Source organism: Pinus tabuliformis, chromosome Q (assembly GCF_031772625.1).
Source record: "Pinus tabuliformis cultivar Carrire ecotype Pingquan chromosome Q, CPIR1, whole genome shotgun sequence".
In the NCBI taxonomy this organism is placed as follows: Eukaryota; Viridiplantae; Streptophyta; class Pinopsida; order Pinales; family Pinaceae; genus Pinus; species Pinus tabuliformis.
Window position 1 is genome coordinate 1,159,756,853 of NC_142296.1, and position 22,582 is coordinate 1,159,779,434.

Sequence of the window (22,582 nt, forward strand, 5' to 3'; positions counted from 1 at the left end):
CAAGCCAAGACAAGAGACACAAGATGTGGCAGCTAGCTAGGGACAAACCCCAATATGGGGAAACCCTTTGATCAAATATTCTTTTATCTTCAATAATTCAGCAAAGAGAAATAGTACATAAATCTGATTTACATCAGCAACAGCAAACCCTAGATCGGCAACATCAGCATCATCGGGATCAGCGACATCAGTATCATCGGCATTAGCCGACATCATCATCATTGGAATCACTGACATCATCGGCATCATCGGCATCATCAGCTTCACTGGCATCAACGACTTCACCGGCATCATCATCATCGGCTTCATCGGCATCATCAGCTTCACGGCATCATTGGCATCACTGGTATCATCGGTTTCATCGGCATCATCAGCTTCACCAGCGTCATCGACATCACTGGCATCATCAACTTCACTGGCATCATCGGCTTCACCGACATCATCAGCATCACTGGCATCATCGGCAACATCGGCTTCACTGGCATCATCGACTTCACCGGCATCATTGGCTTCAGCTAGTATCAACTTAGGATCTCTCCTCCTACTAAAACCCAAAGACAAGTAGAGAGAGGAAGAGATCCAAGTGTGTGTAGAAATGACTTGAAGTCCTCTTCTATTTATACTAAAATGTAGAGGTTGAATAGACATGACGTTTGGGCTTCTTGAGCCTACATAAGTTGTAGGTCGGCTTGATAATAATTCCATAATCAAAATAAATTCATATCTCCATGAATACTTATCGGAATCAGATGATCTTTAGATCAATCCTACACCTCTCGACGAGAGGGATCCAATAAAAATATTAGCTACCATAAATAAGCTGACCCACATGGAGTTTGGCCCTAGTTTCAAATTTAGCACTCCCTCTCAACTAGGGAGAACTCCATCCACTGATCCATAAGTCCGACTGTACTATCTCTGCCATCAGTGCCCTGCACTGCTCTACCTAGCTCTGCTGGCTCTGCTAGCTTTGCTCTGCTCAGCTCAGCTCTACTGGCTCTGCTAGCTCTACTCTACTCTGCTCAGCTCTGCTGGCTCTGTTATTCTCTTCTCAACTATGTTGGCTCTGCTCAACATAGCTCTGTTGACTTTGCTCTGCTTAGCTCTTCTAGCTGTTCTCTAGTCAACTCAACTCTGCTCAGCTCTACTAGCTTTTTTCTGCTCAAGTTAGCTCTGGGAACCATGAAGAAGAAGAATTGATCGAGAATGTCTCATACCATTCTCCACTAACCCGAAGTCAGTCTCAGAGTGTGTACCACTGGTCCCAAAGAAGTAACAACCGACCTGAAGTCAGTCTTATAGAACGTACCACTCCTACCACTGGTCCCAGACCAGTATCATTAATCCCATATCAATGGAGGTCATCCTAGTGTAGGGAGTATGGTAGATACAGGGATGCATCCATCGGTACTACTATGGTCCCTAACTTCATTTCCTTGCTCATTGATCAGATGAGAGGTACTTCCCATGAGTCCCAGACTGCATGGGTAGGATGCCTCAACAGGAGAACACATCAATCCTGCTACAATCGCCATGGAGAACACATCAATCCTGCTACAATCGCCATGGAGAACACATCAATCCTACTACAATCACCATGGAGAACACATCAATCCTGCTACAATTGCCATGGAGAACACATCAATCCAAGCCTCACAAGAGAACACATCAATCCTGCTACAATCACCATGGAGAACACATCAATCCAAGCCTCATAGGAGAACACATCAATCCTGCTACAATTGCCATGGAGAACACATCAATCCAGGCCTCACAAGAGAACACATCAATCTTGCTATAATCTCCATGGAGAATACATCAATCCAGGCCTCACAGGAGAACACATCAATCCTACTACAATTGCCATGGAGAACACATCAATCTAGGCCTCACAGGAGAACTAATCATCCTGCTACACAGGAGAGTGAATCATCCTATTCCACAAGAGAGCGAATCATATTATCCCACAAGAGAGTGAATCATCTTGTTCCAGTGCGCACCACTGGGGGGGTGAATCACCCTATGGTCGTACATTGCTCCAATAAGAACTGCAAGCCCCCAGAGATCCTAGAGCTCAATGTATGCAACATGCAGGACCCTTGCTCCAAGTCGTTCATGAAAAATCACAAATTTGATCTTTCCCCGTGGGCTTTGAAAAATTATATCAACCCATACATCATCTTAATGCGATGGATCCTCCTTACTCATTGACTTGCCATATCTTAGATAAGGTAGTATCTGATGTCTATCTGCTGGAGCAATTGTTGAATACGAGATTCCTCAATAATCGAATCCCACCTCTGGTTGTTATGGAGAATCACAGTGGTATTTATCAGGTGTACAAACAGCTCACTGAAGAGCTTTCCCTAACCAGGAAAATTCATATTAGATCATACTCGTAGATATGTATCTGGTCTCGGCGGTGCTTATACGACTTTTGCTTCCTGATCATCCATGATATCAAAGCAGAATCCAAAGAGGAACAACACTAAGAAGTTCTCCAATGATCCTTCACACTTCTTGCCCAATCATCATTCAAATAATCATGCAGTTTCATATTTTCGGTAGTGTATCTTAATCCATGAGAGATTGTGCCCTGAAAACATCTTATAAGATTCTTGGCACCAATGTAGTGAGGCTCAACCAAATATGAGCTCCCTGTGCTAATTGCAAAACATATGTTTGAAATCCAACTCCCTCTTACTTTTGCAAATGAGAGGGTTTGCAACTGTCAGAAATAGTTCGTCTACATAAGGTGTCGATATGAGAGGTCTATCATCCACAACCTTCAGATAATGGTTTGGATCGGTTTCACTCCTTAGTGAATCTCAGCTTCATCAAATAGCTATCAGTCCTCTCATACTATGCCTGGGGTGTTTTGCTTCAAGCCATAGAGGGCTTTCTTCCACTTGTATACATGAGATTCCCATTCATGAATCTCAAACTCCACGGGTTGTTTCAAACTTGTGGACCTGCTACATGAGGGGAATGGTCCCCTTGTAAGATTTTCCTTCGATACATCTCAGACATGTACTTTCATGCTCTTTTTGAATTCAAGCTTTCTTGTCACCATCTGACTCACAAACCTCCAGTGCTATGTGTCAATGGACATGGTCCCCAGTGGAATTCCTGTAACTTAATACAACCTTGAACTCAAAAGCATCTTTGAAAATTCTATTTTCAAACACGTACCTTTCCATCGATGAATGCCACCTTGAAACCTTCGACTTACATTCTTGCGGTTCCTTGCTTCCTTAAAGAGTCGGTCGTGTCCTTGATGACCTGTATCTCTACCATTCAGACACTCCTTCACATAAGGGCCGAACTTATAACCAAGACATCTACCTTTCCTTCCACCCTTAGATCCGAACTTCCCAATGAAGTGATCTTTAGGTAGGCCATCAAAAGTTCTGTTGCGCCATTCTGATAATATGCTCTGCTTCGACTTCACCCTTTGTGAATTATGAAGAACCCATTGATCCTTTTGTGTTGTCCCAACTGTCTTTGGTGTTTTCTCTTTCACTCTTTCTTGGGCATTGTCTTCACCTCAGCTCTAATACCATGTTAATTTTAGGTATGTTCTATGCTAGAGAGCAGTTTACTTATCTTTCTTATTATTATCCATAGATTAGCAATCACATGTACATAAGTAAAGTGCAGAAAGAACATTTAACGATCAACAGAAAACAAGCCAAGACAAGAGACACAAGATGTGGAGACTAGCTAGGGATAAACCCCAATATGGGGAAACCCTTTGATCAAATCTTCTTTTATCTTCAATAATTTAGCAGAGAGAAATAGTACATAAATCTGATTTACATCAACTGCAGCAAACCCTAGATCAGCGGCATCAGCATCAGCAGCATCAGTGTCATCGGCATCACCAGCATCATCGGGATCACCGGCATCATCAACTTCACTGGCATCAACAGCCTCACCAGCATCATCATCATCAGCTTCACCGACATCATCAGCTTCACCAGCATCATCGACTTCACGGCATCATCATCATCACTGGCATCATCGGCTTCACCGGCATCATCGGCTTCACTGGCATCATCGGCATCACTGGCATCATCGGCTTCACCGACATCATCGACTTCACCGGCATCATCAGCATCACCGGCATCATCGGCTTCACTGGCATCATCAGCATCACCGGCATCATTGGCTTCACCAGCATCATCGGCTTCACCGGCATCATCGGCTTCAACTGGCATCAACTTAGGATCTCTCCTCCTACTAAAACCCAAAGACAAGTAGAGAGAGGAAGAGATCCAAGTGTGTGTAGAAATGACTTGAAGTCCTCTTCTATTTATACTAAAATGTAGAGGTTGAATAGACATGACGTTTGGGCTTCTTGAGCCTACATAAGTTGTAGGTCGGCTTGATAATAATTCCATAATCAAAATAAATTCATATCTCCATCAATACTTATCGGAATCGGGTGATCTTTAGATCAATCATACACTTATCGACGAGAGGGATCCAATAAAAATATCAGCTGCCATCAATAAGCTGACCCACATGGAGTTTGGCCCTAGTTTCCAATTTAACAATGGGCTTTTACATTGTTACGAGAAAAACCCAACAAGGAACTCTCCAATGACAGTAAAACTTTAAAATAATAAAAATAAAAAGAAGTAAACTCAAATGTTGTTCCATTCCAGATAAATAATCTAGTTCTGCATATCTAAATGGAATTAATGCCCATTAACTTTATCATGCTATGTTCCCTTAATTATCAAAATAGTAAATGCAATTAGTGTAACAAGGTATGGTTCTCTACACAATAAACATTTAAACATGCTTAGTTTTGTCTGATAAATGTTGTAAAAGGCTTTGTTTCTTCTTCAGTGGATATTGCAAGGAATTTGGGTCTTATCAATTTCATATACATATAAGGATATTCATATCTTTGCATGGGACTTTGTAGATATATTATGCTAAGTTAAATTAGAAGCTAATCCATCAACTTTCAATTTTCACTGCAATCTCTTAGGAAATTATGTTAAATTTAATTCATATAAAGTGGAACCAGAATGGAACTAAAATTGGCCAAATCATAAAAATAAAAATTCATAACCTATTTTAAGCAATTTTTTGGAGTTAAGTTCATTATGATGAAATATACAACATTGAAATAACATGAACAATCAAGAAAAGCGAAGACTCTTACCCTATGAAATTTCTTGGTTGTAGCATTTCTCTAACTAGAGGGATAGAATCAGTTAATGAGCATGAAGAGATCTATATCACCTTAGCTTGCAACTAGTTGCTTTGGATTTGTGTGTAAATTTCATGTGTACTAGACTATAGCATGCAACATAATAGTCCAATCCTCCAATGATATATTCCATATTAAAATGTTGGAAAATTGATATAAAATTAATAATTATGTTATTATAATACCTGTAAAAAGCAGAGTAAATACCAATCTACATGTTTGTCTAGGTCATGGATAATGTGTATAATGCTAATCTGAAGTTTGCAAAAGTTGTAAGTGTTTCCCTGAAAACCCTGTATGAATAGGAGCCTCCAATTGATTCTTTGCCTCCTTCAACCAGATCATAGAAATTTCACACCAACGGTGAATGACCTCAACACAAAGCAAACCAAGCGTTTAGGGCACACCATGAGCACCACCACAATTGACCTCACAGCCAGCCTAGCCAACGAGTCAACCTTTCAATAATAAGTTTCCAATTTTGTCTTTGGGAATCTTAAATTCCAAACAACCACAACAGTGCAAAACAATGAATGGGAAGTTAATACTCCAAAACACTACTAAGACGAAAGGATGGGAAGGTACGTGCAACAATAATAAGAGTGATTCTCTAGCTACTATAAGAGTATGGATACTACATGATATTCTACTCCTTATGATATTCTTTGGTAAATTCTATTATGTTTGCAAATTTCCACTAACATGATGGAATTACTAAATTTTTGATACCTAAGCTCCTTTGTTCTTGCCAACTAGCACTGTAATCCTTTTTCCTTAGATTTGATTTGGTAGTTATTCTAATTTTATGAAATTATTTATACATATTATCAATGTCGTTCGAGATAGTACTAATGAGGGCTAACCTAGAAGCCCACAATATTGGCTCCTTTACAAAAATATTGTGGTATAGCTATAGTGATTGGAAATAATTTAAGAGTGCCTTGACATGTACTCTTACAAAATTACAAAATGTACTTGCACTTTCCTCAATTATTTTGCAATATCTAGCCCATTGCAAAATTTATTTTTTCTATCCTTGATTATTCTGCAATACCTGACCCATTCCATGCACTTGTATCCTAACTTCTTGGTCACTCATTTAATGCCATATTTTTCATCGAAACACTCAGAGCGACTGAGAAAAAAATTCTTAATCTCGCACCTGCAACAATACTTTCCCATTATTTGCATGATGCATCAATTAAATCTAGTTATATGTGACATAATATATGTCTCTATGTCATCAAATGGATAAAGAAAATATCAACTATTATTCTACAAATAAAATGTCTTCCCAATTTGATTTTGTAGCAAATAAGCGAGTACTTGAAAATTGACATATTTCACCCTCTTTTTTGTCCTTTTTTTTGTGGGGGGGGGGGGGGGCAGAGGGGAGGGGTGTGTGTGTGTATGTTGAAGCCTGAAAAAACTTGTACAAATTTTATACAAGAATACCCTTGGCCAATTCGATTCAGTTAAGAGAACATAAGCCCTTGCTTAAGATTTTGTGTATTTCACTTTTATTTTGTTATGTCATATCCCTGATAACATGGAATAAACCACATAATTGAAACTTAAAGTCGATGCATTAGAAAAAATCAAAGAATGACGAGACCATACATCTCGAATCAAATTAGGTTAAATATTATAAACTATAAAATACAATAAATAGAAACACACACAAATACTACATGGAACTCTAAATCCAATACAGATTGGTATCAAAGACAAGTTCAACAATGGGATTGAATTGGGTTGGAGTTTATAGGATGAACACCATGTTCTTGTCGAAATGATATCTAGTAGAAATGGTTAAAATTCTCATCAATGCTCTAGAACATGTGGCATCAAAGGTATATAACATAATTAAAAAGAAATGTTGGTTAAAAATTGATGCATTTTGGGCTTGATTGAACCAAGTTCAAGTTAGAATTAAGGAAGTATAGGTTTCTTTCCAAGTGTTTGACAAAAGTTTTGATAATGTGAATAGTAGAAATTCAAGCTATAAAAACCTAGTATGGGTAGTTTGATTCAACTTCATAGCCAACCTGAAAGGAGATGTTTAATTCAAACTCAGAGGACTATGGTTCAGGTGCAAGGTACCGCACCCATGGAGAAAGCGGTTTTATTTTTAATAATTTGAAAATGTTAATTTTTAGTTTTATACATACATACATACATACATACATACATACATACATATATACATATATGTATGTATGTATATATATGTATATATATGTATATATATATATATATATATATATATATATATATATATATATATATATATAACCTTGTTATAAGAAAGTTTTTGTTAAGGTCAAAGGTATTCAGCTAAATGGGGGTCGATATTGTTTTGGATATTGATATGCACACATTATGTATAACATTATGTTTTTATGAAATAAGTTTTATAATTGAGCTTATAAGTTAGCCCATTGTAAATGTAATGGAACCACACACACACACACACACACACACATATATAAATTAATATTTAGTCGGGACACAAAAGGTCAACGACCATTGTTTTTGGGGCATTGAGCTTGTATATCAGTGTTGCAAATGATATCAAATCTAGAGGGTGGCTAAGCCACAATGCCGCAAGTCAAGCACCACAAAGAGCTAGCGATTCCAAGCCAAGATACCATCATACCATGAAGGAGGTCATGTGGATAATGGTTGTGGCATGTGCAAGGGGGTCATAGGCCATCAAGATGGAAACCACGCCAATGATTTAGAGTTAAAAGGAGTGTGGAAGTAAGATACCCCCCCAGCCATCCCACTTTTCATCAATTTGGGCAGTTGATTGTTGGTCATTGGATTTGAAAACCATTTTTTTCAAATTAAAAAAAAAAAAAAGGAGAGGAAAAAAATACTAGAAATGACATTTCCTTGTGAAATCATTTACTGGAAAAATTTTCCATATGAATGTGAATTTAGGGAAAACCCTGATGTATTGATAGAGGCATTGCTAATTCTTAGGAGAAACATGAATCAAACTCCCTCCATGTTAAAGTGGATTTTGGGGTTCGTAGCTACCAATAAATTAACCGGGCATTATGACCATTACATACGAGGAGAGGAAAACATAGAGTATCATCTACATCGAAAGCATGTATTGGAAGACTTAGCCATATACCCAAACTGTCTTCCACATGCCCTAAACCCAAGGATGATCTAATGGTGTACTGGTAAATGCATTGTTAATGAGTGTTGTGAAGAAATTCAAGTTCAAAAATCTCTACAACCATGTGAAAGCCTTCCCACATATCGTTGATCAATCAAAAGAAAATTGTAACAATACAAAAAATTAGATTGACCCTTAACCCAAAGGAAACCCAGTAATCATTTTATCTTTTACTTTTTCTGCAATACTTTTAAAGTGTCTAAAACTTGATGAATTTTACTAGGGTTCAAAACTATCGCAATTATATATGATTAAAACTATAAAGGGCATAAAAAATAGGGCATGGAAAAAGAATCAAACCTTGAGCATCACCAAGGTTTAGGATGTACTTACAAAGTTTTTGCCCTTAGAAAATAAATTTGACATCTAAAGTGCCAAATCGATGGGATTCATTGAAAAGAACATATTCCTCATGAAGTACCAAAAGGTGGCCATTCTCGAAACCCCAAACTACATCTGCTCTAGGCCACCATGTTGTTGTTGTCAGTGTTGCCTACCCTTAGGTCCAATGACCTACCCACCTTGTGCAAGAAACACCATGATTATTATTTATATTAATGAATACCACTCCTTTCAGAAGGGTCATATTGACTTGCATGTTCAAGCCACTATAGACACTGGAAAAGTTGATTAATGGGGTTTCTAGTGAAAAGAGAAAAAATTAAATCAAAAGGAAATGTTGTCCTAGTGGAGTCCAATGTTAACATGGATTTTTTTGTACTTGCCAAATCTCTCTCAAATTTAATGTGCTTGGAGCAATTATATTCACTCAAAATTTAACCTACTTGGAGGATTATATTTTCCCTAGGAACAATAGGATGAATTTATGTTGTCATTAAAATTAAAATAGTGGAAAAAAAAATTGATGTTTTTACAATAATATTGGTGTAAATTTTAATTTATTTATTTTGAAACATGTAATTTTTCAATTTGATTTCCATATTTAATTTTTCTTCTTAAATTTAATTTTAATAAAAACAAAATCTCGTGCAAATTGATTAGTTTATATTTTTTTAATAGTGGGAAAATCTATCATAACTTTGTTGTCAAACGACTAGTGAGGACAAACATCTCTAGTTGTTATCCACAAATGCAGGCTGACTCATCAATGTTATTCAAGAAACATTATGCCACCTAGAATGACCCACGTGTGGTCTATAAAAGGGTAGGCTTTCACTCCTGCCAAATCCCCTATGTCTTGGGTCATTAATGTGTTTCCTTGTGTTTTAGGAATACCAGACCTTATCCAATCAAAAGTAGTTTTAGGGCATACTCCAAGCCCAATCGATTAATTTGTATTTCGAAAAATATATTAAAATTAATTGTTGAAATGCTTTTATTTATCAAAATTTATATTAATATATCATATAATATCTTAATAAATATGATTTCATTTTAAAAATTATAAATGATAAGAATTATGATAAATATAAATGTTTTTCTCTACTTCTCATTCTCAATTATTAGTTTCATAGAGGTAATTTACAATAATAATTATTGTTTTTATTGATATACTTTCAATTCTGAGTTTGATCGAGAGTTTATGGTAACTCGTATACATTCATATGTGAGAACCTTAGCCATAACTTTGGAAAGAAAAAATAAAGAGGACAACTTAAATCATGAGGTTTAGGAAATTGTCATGGTATGTGGGAATATGTATAGTTAGTTCAAATGTTTAAAAGAAGATGTGATATATATATATATATATATATATATATATATATATATATATATATATATATATATATATATATATATATATATATATATATATATATATATATCTTATGATAGGATTGAAGGGAGACAACAGTCCTAAGGTGTGGTATATATAAAACATAAGATACATATATTATAAATTCTAATGCGTACATAACATAAATAACACCAATAATTTTAAGTGGCATAGTATTATTATGGTGTAGTATGTAGAGGTAGGATTTGGGTGAACAAGAGGGGACAAAGTGGACTTAAGGATATTCTCTATTACTTATGTCTCTAATTAGAACATAGACATGGATATACAATGAATGAGCTTAAAGTAATGGAACTCTAATTGTGTATATGAAACTATGAGAGTTCATTGTAAAGGTGTTAAGTGTCAACATAATACTCATAAATTTAAAGGAGGAAAATGATTAGTATTCCAATTACATCATGAAGAGATATGTCAAGATGAAGAGAAATTGTTGTTAAACTGTATTTATGCTAGTGGGGATTTTTTTTAGTGTACAAATGAGGTACATTCACTTGTAAGTTTAGATTATTGAAGTGACACAATTAAAATGGCTAACATAAATGATTGATTCGTATTATTGTAGTACTTGTTAGGTAGTCGTATTTTTGTTGCTAGACTAAATTAATCATTTATGTTAGTTGTTTTTAGTTGGGTGACTTAAGATTGCTCATTTTTGGTAGTATTTCACTTGGAAAAGTTGTAGTGACTAAATGTTTTAGTCACCCAGTCACTAATTTCTAATTTTCTACTAGTGAAGTCTCAATTCCCTCTCAAACTAGTTTCAAAAACACTTGGTAGCCCATGCATTCACATAACCATTAAATAACGTAACAAATCATGAATATGATTCATAACAAGAGAACATCATTTAATCGGCCCTATGACCATCATATAACCAAAATGAACACATGACAAACCAGTCATAGAATAAACATAATAACTAGTACATGTGCTCATTGATCACAATAAGAAAATAATGCATATTAACATATGTAAATGCCATCTAATTCAAGGACTTCCTTGTACCACCTGGCCATATATTTGGTCAAATCAAATCTCTCTTTCATCCAATAGCCCCCATGCCATATTCCAAGCATGAATGTGGGCTATCATGGGATAAATCAAAGTGGAACCAACTAGGGATTCCAAAGGCCAAACCATCTCAACCCTTAACTATAGTGATTTCACCTAAACTGGTCTAGAAATAAATAACACCCAACAAGCTTGGATGCCTCCAAATTTCTTCACCTTACCTAGAGGAATTTTCTTGTCTCCACCCATCCGTTAAGAGTTCCAGGAAAAATCCCATCTCCACCCTTGACTCTTAGTAATTTCCCGAGACCACATCACTAGTATATAAAGTCTACTGAACATCCAAAGCTCAAACCAAAATAAGGAACCTACAACACCATGGCTATCCAGGAATTGGCAAGGTAGGGCTAAAAAGAACTGTCAATCTAGGAAAGTCCCATGTCAATAACAACAAAGCAAACAAATAACCAAATGCATATATCACGCATTCAAATCTCAGCAATGAAACCACACTTGCATCTTGTTACCTAAAATGTATTAATGCTACAGTTTCTTTTATAATTCTTTCATTGTGCTCCCTTGCTTCTCTTTGATTTCTTGCTTGTCCAAATGCTTCCTCTCCCTTCTCTTGGAGTTCTATTTCTAAAAGTGATCAAAAGCTAGAATTAACAAAATTTGTGATCTATTTATTTGATGCATTTTTATCATTAATGTCTGTTCTCTTCCTTTCCTTTTTTCCTTTTCTTCATTTTCCTCAAACTTCTTTCTAATTACCTTTACATTCATATTTGTGTCTCTTCGTCTTCCTTTTCTCCTATTTTTCTTTATTTCTCATATTAAATTGACATTTATTTCCTCTTGCCTTTTCCAATTCCTTTGCCAATTTACATAACCATTAATTAACCACAATTGATGCCCGCTATAGTTTTTTTCCTTCATTCATCTTGGATTACGTGTCCCATGACCCTGGTCTTATTTTATTTACATAAAAAATCAACATGGAGCTGTCACAAACCATCCCCCTTGGGGGAACACCATCCTCAATCTTCTATGAAACTTAATATTAGCAAAACACACTACTTATGAAGCTTTATAACATAGTTCAATGCAATATTTACATTAAAAGTTGTTGAAAACCATGACAAACATAACAAACATACCATTTATTAGAGATTTATAACACAACTCGATGTGGTATTTACAATGACGCGCTCACACACACAAATATATATGTATGTGTGTGTGTGTGTTTGTGTTTCAACCATCAAATAAAGAAGGATATAATTCTCGCATATGAACACCCATCTCTGATCCGAATTTAAATAGGAACGCAACAAATTATAGAGATAACCATAAATGGAAAGATGCAATGGAAATAATACTTCATTTCATTAATGTAAAATACTGAAATATGCTTACAAACAATAATGGAAATAAACTAGTTAGGGCGATGGTAGCTTATCTCTGAGAAGAGATGTGGTGGCTACATGCCTCTGAACTATGTTACAATGAGGCTCGAAGGCCTATTTATTGTTGAGAAACAATGGAAAACCATTAACATTCCAAAACCTAACCTTAGAAGATGAAATTCCAAATTGTGGGCCCCGTTTTGGGTAAGTTGGTACATCAACTTCCCGGGGTGGTAACTTTGGCACCCGATCTTCGTTTGACGCATATAATAGCTTGTTAAAAAGATCTGTCCAAGCATTACAACTTTGGGAAGAGAAACATGGTCCAAGAGCAACATGGTCCATGGACCCATTGTTGCTCCCATATTTCCCAAAAAATGTCATTTGGGGCCTCAAACTGGCTCCGGAAGTTCAGGACCCAAAAAACTTCTAAAAATAGTAAATTGTGAACAATGACGGAAACTGAAAAATTGAAAGAGACAGTTGTTGGGGTCCAAATGGGATAGGTGGGTGGCCACCAACATCCACCTAGATCATTCCTCCCCCCTTATATGGTCCCCATTGTGTTGAGTTCCCCCATCTACTGAAATTGGTCCCTGGTGAGCTGTTCTGCAATCTCTGACATGTCCAGTAATGGTGGGAAGCATGGTAGAGGGCAGTACACATTAAACACTTGGTGCAGGTGGAGGAATGGAGGAATTTTATGCTCCAAAGCATTATATCCCACAACCTTGGTAATAGCGTAAGGACCATGTCGGCGTGGTCGGAGCTTCTGATGGGCTCTTGTAAGGCGTTCTTTCTGTAGATGCAACCAAACTTTGTTACCCACCTGAAGCTTGTGTGGTACCCTTGTGGGTGAGGAGAAGTTATTCCCGTGTTCTGTCATGACTGTATCTCTTTGCTGTTGTTGTTGCTACGTGGAGGAACCCTTCGTAGGGGTCACGGATGTGGGAATGACCTTCCCCTTACTTTGGGACTGAACCAGACAGATGAATTTCCTAGTCTGGGAGATGATCTTGCTGCATTTCTTAGCAGAGATCAAAGAGGTGGCAATAGATGGGGCTACCTCTAGTATCCTGTATAATGAATTACCCAAATTAAAAATAACAGCACGAGGCCTTGACTCATACACAACATGTCGCCTCCACAAGTATGGTTGGCCTAATAATACATCACAAACATCCAGAGGTGTAACATCACATAATACCTCATCTGTGAAGGGCTTGATGTTGTAGGGAAGGTAGCACTACTGGCGAACTTTGAGATCTTGTCCTTCATGAAGCCACCCGATACTGTACATCTGCAAGTGTGGTGTAGTCGGTAGGCCCAACCGCTTCACGGCCTCTACTGAAATCAGGTTCTTTTGGCTGCCACTGTCAACAATGAATTACAACGGTGAACCCTTCACCCACATGTGTGAGTGGAAAAGACATTCCCCCTCCTCTAGATCTTTGGGCTCATTCTTCTAGATCTTAGTGATGGCAACAGTGATGCTGGACTCCCCATCAATGATCTTCTTCCCTTTTCCATTCCCCTTGTCAGGTTCTGACTCAAGGTCGGAACATGCATCTAATTCTGAAGCCTTCAACTCGGCCACCAGTGACTGCTTGGTCCGACACTCATTTGTGTTATGAGTGGGACTCTTGTGGAACTCACACCAATTTCCTGTGTCCTTCTTTGACTTCGTGGTGTTGTTATTTTCTTGCAACTTTGACGGGTTTTCTTGGGTCACCCCGCCTTGGCTTTGTGCTTTGGTCTTCAGATTTGTAGATCCAAAATCTTGCTTCTTCTACTTGAAATTTTGCTCGATTTTGACAGCGTATTGGTACACCATGCCGAGTGAGGAGATGTTCAGGAACTCCATCTCTTCCTGGATGTATTTGTGTAGGCAGCTACGGTATTTGAGTACCAAATGCAACTCAGAGTCCTTGATACCCAACTGTGTGTGAAGGGTATGAAATTTTTTTTGAACTCTGGCACATATTGGTCCCTTCCTTGCCGCAATGTGGTCCATTCGATGTATTTGTCCTCATAGATTTTGACAGGGTACTGCTCCTTGACAACATCCTGGAATGAATCCCAGGTGGATGCGACTGAAAATAGTGAGCTGGTATTTTAATCCTTCTTCTCGCAGTAGGTTTCCCACCAGTCCTTGACGTGGGGGGCTACTTTGAGAAGAGCGAAAACAATCTTTTCCCGACTTGAAAATTCATGAATGGAAAAATTCTCTTCTAGCAGATTTAACCATTTATCTACGACATCTATGTCTATTTGACCCTCAAAGATGGGGATTTCAAAATTAACTTGTACCTTAAAGGGTGTGGCATTTCCAGAGTAACTATTGGAAGCCGATGTGTCACCTCTGGGTAGCCACTAAAGGATCTGCGCAAAGCTAGCCATCATCAAGCTCCTTTGTCGCTCGAGGGCTTCTTCGAGCAATATTTTGATAGGATCTCCTACCCCCTCATCTTTCTTCTCATCCGCCATGGGAGGCTGTCGGGATTTGCGAGGCTGGTCTTGCAAAGGTTTGACCAGTTCAAGCCCTAACTCCTTATATCCCAACCTCGTTGGGGACATGCAAAGAAAAATAGAGAAAAAGCTGACCGCTCTGATACCACTGATCTGGATTTAAATAGGAAAACAACAAATTACAGAGATAACCATAAACAGAAAGATGTAACAGAAATAATACTTCATTTCATTAATGTAAAATATTGAAATATGTTTGCACATAGTAATGGAAATAAACCAGCTAGGGCGATGGTAGCTTATCTCTGAGAAGGGATGTGGTGGCTACATGCCTTTGAACTGTGTTACAATGAGGCTCGAAAGCCTATTTATTGTTGAGAAATAATGGAAAACCCTTAACATTCCAAAACCTAACCCTAGAAGATGAAACGCCAAATTGTGGGCCCCGTTTTGGGTAAGTTGGTACATCAACTTCCCGGGGTGGTAACTTTGGCACCTGACCTTCGTTTGACACGTACAATAGCTTGTTAGAAAGATCTGTCTGATGACTACAACTTTGGGAAGAGAAACATGGGTCCGGTCTATGGACCCATGTTGCTCCTAGATTTCCCAAAAAACGTCGTTTAGGGCCTCAAAATGGCTCCAGAAGTTCAGGACTCGAAAAATTGTTAAAAATAGTAAATTGTGCTACAATGATGGAAACTAAGAAACTGAAAGAGACAGTTGTGGGGGTCCAAATGGGATAGGTGGGTGGCCACGAACATCCACCTGGATCATTCCTCCCCCCTTAGGAATCAATGGTCCCCATTGCGTTGAGTTCCTCCATCTGCTGAACTTGGTCCCTGGTGAGTTGTTCTGCAATCTCTGACGTGTCCAATAATGGTGGGAAGCATGGTAGAGGGCGGTACACATTGAACACTTGGTGCAGGCGGAGGAATGGAGGAATGTTGTGCTCCAAAGCATGATATCCCACAACCTTGGTAAGTACCATGTCAGCGTGGTTGGAGCTTCTGATGGGCTCTTGTAAGGCATTCTTTCTGTAGATGCAACCAGAATTTGTTGCCCACCTAAAGCTTGTGTGGTACCCCTGTGGGTGAGAAGAAGTTATTCCTGTGTTCTGTCATGATCGTATCTCTTTGTCGTTGTAACTGATGCTTGGAGGAACCCTTCACGGGGGTCATGGATGTGGCAACGACCTTCCCCTTACTTTGGGAGTGAACCAGATAGATGAATTTCCTAGTCTGGGAGATGATCTTGCTGCATTTCTTAGTAGAGATCAAAGAGGTGGCGGTAGGTGGGGCTACCTCTAGTATCCTATATAATGAATTACCCAAAGTAATAATAACAGCACGAGGCCTTGACTCATACACAACATCACAAACATCACAAACATCCAGAGGTTTAACATCACACAATACCTCGTCTGTGAAGGGCTTGATGTTGTAGGGAAGGTGGAACTGCTGGCGAACTTTGAGATCTCGTCCTTCATGAAGCCACCCAATATTGTATAGCTGCAGGTGTGGTGTAGTCGGTAGGCCCAACCGCTTCCCGACCTCCACTGAAATTAGGTTCTTTTGGCTGCCACTATCGACAATGAATTACAGCGGTGAACCCTTCACCCACATTTGTGAGTGGAAAAGATGTTCCCCCTCCTTTGGATCTTCGAGCTCATTCTTCTAGATCTTAGCGGTGGCAACAGTGATGCTAGGCTCCGCATCAATGATCTGCTTCCCTTTACCATTCCCCTTGTCAGGTCCTGACTCAGAGTCGGAACATGCATCTAATTCTGAAGCCTTCAACTTGGCCACCAACAACTGCTTGGTCCGACACTCACTTGTGTTATGAGTGGGACTCTTGTGGAACTCACACCACTTTCTTGTGTCTTTCTTTGACTTCATGGTGTTGTTCTTTTCTTGTAGCTTTGACAGGTTATCTTGGGTCACCCCGCCTTGGCTTTGTCCTTTGGTCTTTGGATTTGCAGATCCAAAGTCTTTCTTCTTCTGCTTGAACTTTTGCTCGATTTTGATAGCGTATCAGTACGCTGTGCCGAGTGAGGAGATATTCAGGAACTCCATCTCTTCTTGGATGTATCTGTGTAGGCAGCTGCGGTATTTGAGTACCAAATGTAGCTCAAAGTCCTTGATACCCAACTATGTGTGAAGGGTATGAAAAATGTTTGTGAACTCCAGCACATCTTGGTCCCTTCCCTGCTGCAGTGTGGTCCATTTGATGTATTTGTCCTCATAGCTTTTGACAGGCTAGTACTACTCCTTGACGGCATCCTAGAATGAATCCTAGGTGGGTGTGGCTGAAAATACTGAGCTGGTATTTTAATCCTTCTATTCGCAGTAGGTTTCCCACCAGTCCTTGACGTGGGGGGCTGCTTTGAGAAGAGCGAAAACAATTTTTTCCCCACTTGAAAATTCATGAACAGAAAAATACCCTTCTAGCATATTTAACCATTTATCTACGACATCTACATCTATTTGACCCTCGAATATGGGGATTTCAAAAATAACTTGTACCTTAAAGGGTGTGGTGTTTCCAAAGTAGTTGTTGGAAGCCGATGTGTCACCTCTGGGTAGCCGCTGAAGGATCTGTGCAAAGCTATCCATCATCATGTTCCTTTGTCACTCGAGGGTTTCTTCGAGCAACATTTTGATAGGATCTTCTACCCCCTCATCTTTCTTCTCATCCACCATGGGAGGCCGTTGGGATTTGCGAGGCTAGTCTTCCAAAGGTTTGATCAGTTCAAGCCCTAACTCCTTATATCCCGACCTCGTTGGGGACATGCAAAGAGAAACAGAGAAAAAGCAGACCGCTCTGATACCACTGATCCAGATTTAAATAGGAATGCAACAAATTGCAGAGATAACCATAAACAAAAAGATGCAGTGGAAATAATACTTCATTTCATTAATGTAAAATACTGAAATATGCTTACAAACAGTAATGGAAATAAACTAGCTAGGGCGATGGTAGCTTATCTCTGAGAAGAGATGTGGTGGCTACATGCCTATGATCTGTGTGACAATGAGGCTCGAAGGCCTATTTGTTGTTGAGAAACAATGGAAAACCCTTAACACTCCAAAACCTAACCCTAGAAGATGAAAAGCCAAATTGTGGGCCCCGTTTTGGGTAAGTTGGTACATCAACTTCCCAGGGTCGTAACTTTGGCACCCAATCTTCGTTTGACGTGTACAATAGCTTGTTAGAAAGATCTGTCCAAGCACTACAATTTTGGGAAGAGAAACATCGATCCATGGACCCATGTTGCTCCCAGATTTCCCAAAAAACGTTGTTTAGGGCCTCAAAACGACTTCGGAAGTTTAGGACCCGAAAAACTGCTAAAAATAGTAAATTGTGCTACAATGACGGAAACTAAAAAATTGAAAGAGACAATTGTGGGGGTCCAAATGGGATAGGTGAGTGGCCACCAAATTCCACCTGGATCATTGATCATCCATCTCCCATGTAACTTCATCGGGCCCAAAGTGCTTCTACTACACTTTAACTTGCTCTATTGCTTAGTTCCAAAGCATGGGTTATTTTTGCTGCAATATGCATTATGGATCTGGAGGGAAATATTCCTCTAGTTCCACCTATAATACAAACAAATCAATCACATGGTCAACATCCTGCACATATCTCTTAAGCAATGAAACATGGAAAACATCATGGAATTTCACTATTGGAAACAATGCAAGTCTATATGCCACTTGTCTAATCTTCTCAAGGATCTCAAAAGGCCTGCAATATTGAGGTGTTAACTTGGCACATGACCCAATCCTAAAGGAGCTCCTCTTGGGCTTCATGCAAAAATACACTGCTCCCCAACTTGAAATTCCTTGAATGTTCTATGTTAATCTGGATAACTCTTCTTCTTGTCTCGTGTTTCCTTCAAATTCCTTTTAATAACCTGCATCACCTGCTCCATCTCAGCCAACATATTTGGTCTAATCATTACCCTATTCAATGGATCACTCTAGTTGATAGGAGTATTACAACTTCGCCCATAGAGAGCCTCAAATGGACTCATTTTCAAGGATTCTTGATACTCATTATTATATGCAAACTCTACCAGGAGAAGATACTTAATCCATGTGGATATTGGTGGCCACCCACCTATTCCACTCAGACCCCCACCATTGTTTATTTCAGTTTTTTAGTTTCCTAATTATAGCACAATTTACTATTTTTGGTAATTTTTCAGGTCGTGAACTTCTAGAGCCATTGTAAGGCCCTAAACGACATTTTTTGGGAGTTGTTTTGAGGCCCTAAATGAAATTTTTTGGGGAAGCCACTAGTGGTGAATACAAGTTTTCTACACCATCGAGTGTCCTCACCAGGGACAGGATCTCTGTTTCAGCTAGTAGTGTCACCTTCCATACAACATCAACCACTTCATGGATGAGGTATTATGTGATGTTGCTCCTCTTGATGTTTGTGATGTATTATTAGGCTAACCATACTTGTGGAAGTGGCATGTTGTGTATGAGTTAAGGCCTTGTGCTATTATTGTTACCTTGGGAAATAAGTTGTGCAGGATATCAAGGTAGCACTGCCTACCGCCATCTCTTTGGTTACTGCAAAACAATGCAGTAAGCTCATTTCCAAAACTGTAAATTTGTTTTCTGATTATACGTCCTCAGGGAAAGAAGAAGATGGTGGCCACTACCTCCAGACAAGTCCCCTCCGCATGACAAAAACAGATGGACAAGGTCGTGGAGGAGTACGAGGACATCTTCACCTCCCCCATAGGGGTTCCTTTGCACTGTCAAGTGAAGTACTCCATTGATCTAACCCCAGGTGCATCATTTCCTAATGGATCAATTTATTAGCTCTCTGTTCTAGAGAAAGACAAAATCAAGAGGCAGATTCAGGAACTACTACAGAAAGGTCACATCCAACCAAGTTCATCACCCTGTGGGAACCTGATCATGTTGGTACAAAAGAAGGATGGGACTTGGAGACTTTGTATTGACTATCGAGCACTAAACAAGACGATTGTCTCAAATAGGTACCCGATCCCACGAATTGATGAGCTCTTGGACCAAGTCAAGGGGGGAAAATATTTCAGCAAGATTGACATGAAGTTTGGATATCACCAGGTACCAATTGAACCCTCCGATGTGTGGAAGATTGCCTTCAAAGCCAAGGAGGGCCTTTTCAAATGGTTGGTTATGCCTTTCAGGTTGACGAATGCTTCTGCAACCTTCGTAAGACTGATGGATGACACCTTGCAGCCATTCACCAACATATTTTCAATGGTATACTTGGATGACATCCTGATATTCAGCCAGATATTTGAAGAGCACATCCACCACATCTGGCAGGTTCTCCAAACACTGCAGCAACACAAGCTATGTCCCAATTTGGAGAAATGAACCTTTTACATGACCTAGGTTCAGTATCTGGGATAAATTGTCGATGAACATGGGGTGCATGTGGATCCATCCAAGATCCAAGTCATTTGATATTTCCCAGCCCCAACCACTCTGACAGAGCTCCACAATTTTTTGGGTCTTACCAATTTCTACCACAAGTTCGTGTCAGGGTTCTCTCATATCACTTTGCCCTTGAGTCAAGTCACCAAGGGAGGAGTGAAAGCAAAATTATTTTGGTCTAAATCTCAACAATAGGCGTTTGCAAAGTTGAAACATCACCTATGCTCTACACCAGTGCTCACATTACTAGACTTACAACAACCACTTGAGATCAAGACATATGCCTCTGATTATGCTATTTTGGCAGTCCTTACTCAACAAGGGCATCTAGTGGCATATCACAGTGAGACACTTTCAGACATAGTCTGGAAGTATCCCACTTATGACAAGGAGATGTATTCTGTTGTGTAGGCCTGCCGATAATGGAAGCATTACATTTTGGGGAAGGAAACGGTCATCCACACAGACCACCGACCCCTGAAATTCATACAGACGCAAGGGAAGTTGTAGAATGATCACCATTAGAAGTGGTCCACATACCTGCAACAGTTCCATTTTAATATCAAGTACAAGAAGGGCAACACCAATAATGTCGTAGACTTCCTCAGCCGACCCTCAATCATGCTGTTAACAATCATGCTCAACTCTTGTGGGCACGAGACTTCTAATTGGCCACTTCTCTACAAAAGTGACCCAGAATTCTGCCACACATACCAGACTCTCTTGGAGGGTCAGAAAGTTCCAAATTTTCACCTCCAGGATGCACTATTATGTCACATGGGTACCTTTTTGTTCCTTCATGCGAGCATGCCAAGATGATTTGGGAAGCGCACTATAGTCCGTTCGCAAGGAATTTTGGGGTCAAAGGTTAATGGCAGTACTACATAAGTATTTCAATTGGTTGAATATTTGACAGGATGTTGGGAAGTGCATCAAATCCTACACTTCTTGTGCCATTTCCAAACCAACCATCAAGAAGCAAGGCCTCTATACTTCGCTGCCTACCCCTAATTGACCTTGGGAATCCATCTCCATGGATTACATGTTGGATATTCCTTCTACCAAGCATAGAAATGACTGTGTTTTTGTGGTCGTCGATAGATTCTTGAAGATGGCCATTATGGCAGCCTGCAAGAAAAATATCACATCAAAAGCCATTGCTAAACTCTTCTTTGAAAGAGTGTGGGTACACTTTGGGATCACACAATCTATCATCTCATATTGGGATAACAGGTTCCTCAGTACATTTTGGTCCAATCTCTAGTCGATGATCGACACCAAGCTCACTAATTCTACAACTTTTCACCCCCAAACTAATGGCCAGATAGAGGTATTCAACAGGATGATCATTCACATTATGCACACGTACAACTCAAATAATCCATGCACATGGGATGAGAGCCTCCCCTATGTCCAACACATCTATAACTGGGCTATCCACAACTCGACTGGTCACAACCATTTTTAGGTGGGCTTAGGATTCTAACCACTCTATCCCATTGATGTGGCCATACCATTTGCAGCTACTCACGCAGATTTGGCTCATGTCTACTCCAAATCCGACAAGGCAAAACAATTCATTGAGCATATTTAGCACATCTGCTAACAAATCCATGACATGTTGGACAAAGACAATACTGAGTAGAAGCATTGGCATGATCAACCTTGTTGGGCCCCACTGCAAGCTTCACCCACTTCAATATGGTCCATACACCATCAACAATGCAGTAGGGAACAATGCATTCAAGCTTAGTATCCCACCATTCCTGGGTCTACACCTAGTTTTCAATGTGGACCGCCTTTGACCCAAATTTCCACCATTGTTGGAGACATCTGGCATTGCAGAAGAACTCACACCAATAGATTTAAACCTAGACTGCATGGAACAAGCCACAACTGATTAAATCATGGGCACACATATCAAGAACATCCAATAGCAAAGGATCCAACTATATCGAGTTGTAAAAGCAGGCCAACTCCTTCACCAGGGCAAGTGGCTCACCAAGGACCAACTTCAGCAGAAGTTTCCTCATCTCATGGAGGAACTCAACGCAATGGGGACCA